General features: G+C 47.7%; 1 pseudogene; it reads right to left on the bottom strand.

The window, feature by feature from the left end:
• Positions 1–907: 907 nt before the first annotated feature.
• On the bottom strand, positions 908–5570 carry LOC140399461 (tubulin alpha chain-like; annotated as a pseudogene).
• Positions 5571–8878: the final 3308 nt, after the last annotated feature.

The raw sequence follows: 8878 nt of genomic DNA, 5'->3' as shown, positions 1-8878 counted from the left end.
TTGTGAGGGAAATGCATATCGGCTTCATGGGGATTCGGACAGCCTTGGTTGGTGGGCACGAAAGTGGCGGATGCAATATATTGTAATGCGCTCTGTTCTTTGATCTTTGTGAGTTGGGAACGAGCTTTGATTTTTTTTGTTTGCTCATGTGGTTGTAAGTGTTTGATCCTTTCTAACCCAGAGGGCTGTGGAAGCGCAGTCATTGAGTGTGCTGAAAACGAGAATTACAGATTTCCAAATCCCAATGAAGTCAAGCGATAGTGTTGGGAAAAATGTATTTAAGTTGATTGTGATCCAAGATCATATTGAAGGATGGACGAGGCTACCTGGGCTGAGCGGATCACTTTCCGTGTCCCAGTGTTGTATCGCAAATCATCAAGTCGTGTGTTCACCGACTGAGTAGATTCAGGACGTTACTTAATGTCATTGGTAATTGAGTGCAGAACATTTTGATCAGGTAACATTAACCATCCCAATGTCGTGACATCATTGGGGTGGGTCGGTCCGGCTGAGAGGGTGTTTGTGTGGAAGATGGATGGGACGGTTTGTCCATGTGTTCAGAATCTCTACTGTGCCCAGCAGCTGGAAATCTGCAGGAAGTTGTGGAAAAGAACACATGGGTCATGTTATCTCCAAAGGATTGGGGAGATAAAGCGGGGAGAAAGGGAGGAAGAGAGGAGGAAGAGTCAGGAACAGGAAGATTCATTATGCAATTTTCCTCTCGTTTGCTCATTTAATTATGGCATCCGTTCCTGGTGCATTTAACATCATCTCACTTCAGCGATTGCTACACCTGGATTCCAACCACTTTCAATTTCTAACTTTCATACGGAGAAAATCGTTGCATGGTTGTCGAATAATTTATTGAGTTTTTAAATTAATGAGTTGATTTTGGAACGTGATAAATTTAGTGGAAGCATTTGAATATTCCAAATAAATAGGTATCATTCTCCGTCCTCCCCTTTCTGTCCAGATGGGAAGAGTCAACACCCACTTCTTCATAATCCTTCTCGAGTGAGGCCATGTCCTCACGTGCATCCTGGAACTCCCCTTCCTCCAGCCCCTCCCCCATATACCAGTGGACAAAGGCCCGCTTAGCGTACATCTTATCAAATTTGATGTTGAGGCGGGTCCAAGCGAAAGCAATGGCGGTCGTGTTGCTCAGCATACAGAGTTGTACTTTTGCCAGATCACCCCCTGGTACCACTGTCGGGGGCTGGTAGTTGATGCCAACCTATATGGAGAAGAAATTAGGTTATTTAAGCAACAATTTCAGCAATAGGGAGCACATTATTTCACGGAAAGATACTTTTATGAAAGATCCATTTATGAAAGAGGAAATGTCTTTCACTGAACGAAACGTCAGCTTTGCAGCTCTTGACCGAGTTTCAAAGCCACAGTGCCTGACAGAATTTATAAAGAGCCTGAATTTAGAAGCTAAACAGTTTCAATTTTCGTCTACGCTGTGAGCATGTGGAATGTTGGTCCTCATATGGCGCACGGCTGCCGCATAAAGTCAGCGGCCTGGGTTCAATTCAGCCCTTGTTTGACGAACTTTGTGGAGTTTGCACATCCCCCCCCCCCCCCCCCCCCCCGTGTCTGCGTGGTTTCTTCTGGGTTTTCCGGTTTCCAGCCACAGTCGAAATATGTGCAGGTGGGTGGATTGACCATGCTAATTGTTCTTTAGTGTTTCGGGATGTGCAGGTTTGGTGGGGTTACGGTGTTACAGGGATAGTCCACGTGAGTGGGCTTAGGCAGGGTTCTCTTTCACCGTGTCAGTGCAGGCTCGATGGGCAGAGTTAACTTATTCTGCACTGCCGCCATTCCATGGTTCTTTTTCGAACAAACGTTCACCTGCAACAATCAAGACTACATCTCATAAGAGGTGGAAGAATTTCACCAGACACAACACAGGAGATGCTCAATGGGTCATGAACGGTGTGTGTGGGGTGTGTGTGGGGTGGGGGGGGGGGGGGGGGGGGGATGTTCGATTACTATCCCTGAATGGCGAGGATTTCCCAGGTTTTCCATATCTCCATGAATTGAACATTATCATAGATTATCATAGAATTTACAGTGCAGAAGGAGGCCATTCGGCCCATCGAGTCTGCACCGGCTCTTGGAAAGAGCACCCTAACCAAGATCCACACCTCCACCCTATCCCCATAACCCAGTAACCCCACCCTACACTAAGGGCAATTTTGGACACTATGGGCAATTTAGCATGGCCAATCCACCGAACCCGCACATCTTTGGACTGTGGGAGGAAACCGGAGCACCCGGAGTAAACCCACGCACACACGGGGAGGATGTGCAGACTCCGCACAGACAGTGACCCAAGCCGGAATCGAACCTGGGACCCTGGAGCTGTGAAGCATTTGTGCTATCCACAATGCTACCGTGCTGCCCTTTAACACACACACTAACCTTGAAGCCAGTCGGACACCAATCAACAAATTGGATCGAGCGCTTGGTCTTGATGGTTGCGATGGCGGCGCTGACATCCTTAGGCACCACGCCTCCTCGGTACAGCATGCAGCACGCCATGTACTTGCCCTGGCGGGGGTCGCACTTCACCATCTGGTTGGCAGATTCAAAGCAAGAGTTGGAGATCTCCGACACCGAGAGTTGATCGTGGTAAGCTTTCTCAGCCGATATAAGAGAGGCGAGGGTTGCAAGAGGGGAGTAAATGCGGGGATAGGGGACCAGGTTGGTTTGAAACTCAGTTGAGGGCACCGTCGAACCGGATTGAGACCGTGATGGACGACACTACCTGTCCAATAAGTCTGTTGAGGTTGGTGTAAGTTGGTCTCTCAATATCAAGGTTACGCCGACAGACATCGTAAATGGCCTCATTGTCCACCATGAAGGCACAGTCAGAGTGCTCGAGGGTGCAGTGGGTCACCAGCACAGAGTTGTACGGCTCAACCACCGCGGTAGAAATCTGGGGAGCAGGGTAAGCGGAAAACTCCAGCTTGGATTTCTTGCCGTAGTCGACGGAGAGTCTCTCCATCAGGAGGGACGTAAAACCCGAGCCCGTGCCACCCCCAAAACTGTGGAAGATGAGGAATCCCTGGGGTCTTGTGCATAGGTCAGCCTGTGGGTAAAAACATACAAAGCACATCAATCTTTCCACATCTCATTGGATATAACGTCTGGACAGGAGAGAGAGTGCTGATCTGTCAGTAGATAGTGTGAGATAGTGTTACGGGGATCGGGTGGAGGCATGGGTGCTCTTTACAAAGCTCGGTGCAGACTCGATGGGCCTAATGTAAATTCTATGAATTCTGTGATTAAGGAACAGCAGAATCCCAGTGTCTGTTTTCAGACCCCTCTTAAACTTGGCCTCGTTCGAGAATGAAAGTTAAGACTAGATCGTGCGATGAACCACAGGGGAGATGATCAGACATGAGAGTTCTCATTACATAAATGAGCGATGGTAGTCTCGTGCTAATGGAACAGGAATAGTTAATCATTCAGCCAGACTCATTAACTGGGGAACTTGTTCCGAATCCCATCATCAAAGCTGGTCGAATCGAACTTCAACTCAGTATCTCGAATTGGGAAGCAGGGGTGCTCAATGGTGACCATGACAACTGTCATCTATTGACATTAAAACTCCACCTGGTTCAGTCATGTACGTTATTTAAGTAAATGTACACTTCTCCCCTGCTCGCGGCCTACATGCGACTCAAGACCCATAGCAATGTGCTTCGCTCTTTCCGGTCCACAAGGAATTACCCACATCTGATTGACAGAATGGAATTACAGTAGTGGGAGTGGGGCGGTGAATATGGAAACGGGAAGGGGCCGCTGCGGCGGCATTGAGAGGCACCCGCGGGGAAACATCAGCGAGTCTTCAATCCACGATTTCTGTGGCAGTGAGTAGCACAGGATGATGGAGTCTCTGCCAACTCCTTTCTCAGGGAATGTCAGCAGGAACACGAGACAGGAATGCAGGACACCAACGCGAGAACTTACCACCTTCCGGACACGATCCAGGACCAGATCCACAATCTCCTTGCCCACGGAGCAATGGCCCCGGGCGGAGTTATTCGCCGCATCCTCCGAACCGGGGCAGCACGGTAGCCTTGTGGATAGCACAATTGCTTCACAGCTCCAGGGTCCCAGGTTCGATTCTGGCTTGGGTCACTGTCTGTGCGGAGTCTACACATCCTCCCCGTGTGTGCGTGGGTTTCCTCCGGGTGCTCCGGTTTCCTCCCACAGTCCAAAGATGTGCGGGTTAGGTGGATTGGCCATGATAAATTGCCCTTACTGTCCAAAATTGCCCTTAGTGTTGGGAGGGGTTACTGGGTTATGGGGCTAGGGTGGCGGTGTTGACCTTGGGTAGGGTGCTCTTTCCAAGAGCCGGTGCAGACTCGATGGGCCGAATGGCCTCCTTCTGCTCTGTAAATTCTATGAAACCGGTGATGAGCTGCTCGGGGTGAAAGAGCTGTCGGTACGTGCCGGTCCGGACCTCATCTGAGGACAGGGAACAGAGATTTTGACAAAAGCGACAAGAGGCTGAAGGAAATATTGCAAAGTCTTTAGTGAAACTGTCTGATCGACGCATCATCAATTTCTCCTCTTACCAATCACGGTGGGCTCCAGATCTATGAACACCGCACGGGGAATGTGCTTCCCCGCCCCTGTCTCACTGAAGAAGATGTTGAAGCAATCGTCACCACCTCCGATGGTCTTGTCACTGGGCATCTGCCCATCCGCTTGGATGTCATGCTCCAGACAATACAGCTCCCAGCAAGCGTTACCGATCTGCACACCCGCCTGACCAACGCGGATTGAGAGACACTCACGCTGAAGAGAGGAGAAAGCTGATTATTTACACAGGAATGAGGGTTATACGTGTAATATTCAAAATGGTGATGGGTGGAGAATTCCCCGCCCTGTAGCCATCTGTTGATCGATCTCTTCCCCATTGGATCTGGTGCCCGGCGATTCCAATAAAATCCAACAGAAATCCCGGATCTCACAGATTATCAGCTGTGTCAGGATCTCCAAATCCGTTTAGACATTTGAGATTAGTGAGCGCTGCATATAGTTGTGACCTGTTCCAACTCAATCACCAATAATGAACTCCCCCCCCCGCCCCCTCAATCAGACCCCAACTAATTAATCCCCACAATCAAACAGCCCACAGAGACTCCCAGAGTCCCCTCCATGAATCACACACCGGCCCCCAACGTCCCCCGCTAAATTCCAATTCCCTCGATCAGACCCCACTGTAAGGCCGGCTCCCACAAAATCAACACTCCCCACAGTAAGACCATCCCCCGTTAAAGCAAAGCCCCCCTCAATCAGACCCGCCCACTATCAATCCTACTCGTCCATCAATCAGGCGCCACCAATCAAACCCGTGTTGACGGTTTTTGTGGAACACAGCGACTCTCCACATTCTATCACATGTTCTTACCATAATGTCCTTCTATACTCGCAGTTCCTACCAATGCCTGGCGCATGTGACTGTCCGCGCAATTTGTACCGCCCCATGTTTTTCCAGTTCGAAGATCTGATTGCTCCGTCAGAACAATGGCTCCTGGTGGCTTGGACATACGTCAAAAAGGAAGAGAGTGAACAACGCTGATTCGGTGTGTGTATAAAGTGCGGGGCTGAGTCTTCGCCGCAATGGATGATGGGGGTTGGGGGGAGGGGGAGCACAAGGCAAAGAAGGAGAGGGAATTTGACTAATGGTCTCCTATATCCAGAGGACGTGAAGCATTTAGAAAGAATCACAGGAATGTTTCCAGGGACAAGGCGCTTCAGTCACGGAGATAGCTTGGAAATGCTGTCTCTATTCTCCTTGGAGCGGAGCAACTGAGGGAAGATTTGATAGACCTATTCAGAATCATGAGGTAGCTGGACACAGTAGATAGAGAGAAAGTATTGCCAATAGTGAAAATATTGAAAACCGGAGGACGTGAATAAATAACATTCCAATTGATAAGTCACCCCTACAACAAACCCCCTGACAGCACTGGAAACGTAAAACTAGACCCATTCATAGACAAATCAGTGAATCTCCCAGTAAAAGGCTGCACCGTTCCCATGGAAATCATTCTCATTGCTATCAATAATGCTGAAATGATCAGACAGCCAGAAGCACATCGCTATTACTCAGTCTATGGCACCAGGTCACAGCTAAGTGCCTCTCTCATCGCCATCAATAAGACTCTAATAAGACTGCACGAGATAATGGTTAAAACACAGAAGGAAGTCAATCGTCTCCTTGTCTGCTGTCTCAGCAAATTCAAAACTCATTTTATCTATCGCGGGAGTCCTATAATTATTCCCTATCATCCAACTCTGCTTTGAGAGCCAGGATTGAATGTTCATCCACTGGCCTCTCCAGCGGTGCATCCCATGTTAGAAAACACTCGGTGTGGAAAATAGTTTGAGAAGATGCAGACAGCTAACATTGTGGAGTCTTCTATTGGAATTTACATAGTAAACTGGTGGTAAAAAGAAACACTGGGAGTATTAGGAATAAGCAGGAGTCAATTTGGTGAAGAACCTGTCATCTGTAACACTGTTTAATATGTATCACATACGAGTGCACGATGGCTCCGGTTCATTCTTGGACCGAGCTTGGCACTCGATCTTTATTCTCGCCCATATTTTTTATATCCATGTGGACAGCAGCCCCTGACTGCGCAACTTGCCCAGTGAAACTTCTTGCTTATTAACTGTGTCCAATCCACTACCCAGAGCATTATCAATGATGTTATTGCATTCGGGTCCGCCTCAATGAGGCGACCAGTTTTCTCATTCGCTCAATAATAATAACAATCTTGATTGCCACAAGTCGGCTTACACTGCACTGAGGTTACTTCGAAAAGCCCCTAGCCGCCACATTCCGGCGCCTGTTAGGGTACACAGAGGGAGAATTCAGAATATCCAATTCACCTAATCGAACGACTTTCGGGACTTGTTTGCACTGGCGTCCTGAATTTGGGTGCATTTGAGAGTTTGGTAACTGAGGGATATTAAGGGTTCATTTTGATCTGAAGTCTAGTATTTCTTTTATTTAGTAAATTAACTTAAAAGTTGTTGTTTGGGTTAGAAGAATGTGAGTTTTAAATCAGCTTTAAACAGAGTTTACTCAGGCTCGACTTGCAGCTGCAGCTTGTTAATTAGTTAGTTGGATTAAACCAGTTTTCAGAGGCTAAAGTCAGACAGTATAAAAGTGAATCGCCTTGCAGTCCTCACGTTGTTTGCACTGGAGTGCTGAATTTGAGTGCATTATAGTGCTATAGTGACTGAGGGACTTAGGTGAGGAGGGAGCAAGGTGCTCTTTTATTTCATTTGCTACATTTTCTCAAAGAGTGTGAAGGGAGCCGGGAGTTTACAGAGAGTGCAGTTGACTGGGAGCTGAGTCGGAGGGCGGAGTTAATGCTAATAATTATAATAATAACCTTTATTGTCACAAGTAGGCTTACATTAACGCCGCAATGAAGTTATTGTGAAAAACCCCATTCCGGCGCCTGTTCGGGTACACAGTTGGAGAATTCAGAATGTCCAAATTACATAATAGCACGTCCTTCTGGACTTGTGGGAGGAAATCGGATCACCCGAAGGAAAGACACGGGGAGGACGTGAAGACTCCATACAGACAGTGATCCAAGCGGGAATCAATCCTGGGACCCTGGAGCTCTGAAGCAACAGTGCTACCCATTGTGTGACCGTGCTATCCACGTGCAGGGTTCCAGTTGGTTCACAGTTCAGCTACATTCTGCAAAGTAAGAGTTGTTTGTTTTGCTTTCGTTTTTTGAGGGAGCAGCAAGCTTTGCATCATTTAGCAGAATCACCATTTTCCATTTTACAGCAGCAGTATATATATACATATCTTTTTAAGGGGCTAACGGGTGTCCAACCTTTTTCTTTTCATTTAAATCTCTTTGGGAATTCAGATCGGAGGGGATGGAGGCTAGGGTAGTTGCATGCTCCTCCTGTAGGATGTGGGTGGTGAGGGACACCACTGGTGTCCCCACTGACTACACCTGCGGGAAGTGCACCCAACTCCAGCTCCTCTGAGACCGCATTAGGGAACTGGCGCTGCAGCTGGATGAACATAATAAGAACTAGGAGCAGGAGTAGGCCATCTGGCCCCTCGAGCCTGCTCCGCCGTTCAATGAGATCATGGCTGATCTTTTGTGGACTCAGCTCCACTTTCCGGCCCGAACACTATAACCCTTAATCCCTTTATTCTTCAAAAAACTATCTATCTTTATCTTAAAAACATTTAATGAAGGAGCCTCTACTGCTTCACTGGGCAAGGAATTCCATAGATTCACAACCCTTTGGGTGAAGAAGTTCCTCCTAATCTCAGTCCTAAATCTACTTCCCCTTATTTTGAGGCTATGCCCCCTAGTTCTGCTTTCACCCGCCAGTGGAAACAACCTGCCCGCATCTATCCTATCTATTCCCTTCATAATCTTATATGTTTCTATAAGATCCCCCCCTCATCCTTCTAAATTCCAACGAGTACAGTCCCAGTCTACTCAACCTCTCCTCGTAATCCAACCCCTTCAGCTCTGGGATTAACCTAGTGAATCTCCTCTGCACACCCTCCATTGCCAGTACGTCCTTTCTCAAGTAAGGAGACCAAAACTGAACACAATACTCCAGGTGTGGCCTCACTAACACCTTATACAATTGCAGCATAACCTCCCTAGTCTTAAACTCCACCCCTCTAGCAATGAAGGACAAAATTCCATTTGCCTTCTTAATCACCTGTTGCACCTGAAAACCAACTTTCTGCGACTCATGCACTAGCACAACCAGATCTCTCTGCACAGCAGCATGTTTTAATTTTTTATCATTTAAATAATAATCCCTTTTGCCGTTATTCTTACCAAAATGG

The sequence above is a fragment of the Scyliorhinus torazame genome, chromosome 22, assembly GCF_047496885.1.
Source record: "Scyliorhinus torazame isolate Kashiwa2021f chromosome 22, sScyTor2.1, whole genome shotgun sequence".
NCBI classification, from domain to species: Eukaryota; Metazoa; Chordata; class Chondrichthyes; order Carcharhiniformes; family Scyliorhinidae; genus Scyliorhinus; species Scyliorhinus torazame.
The sequence above is the reverse complement of the archived record's forward strand: the minus strand, read 5'-3'. Positions and strand labels throughout refer to the sequence as shown.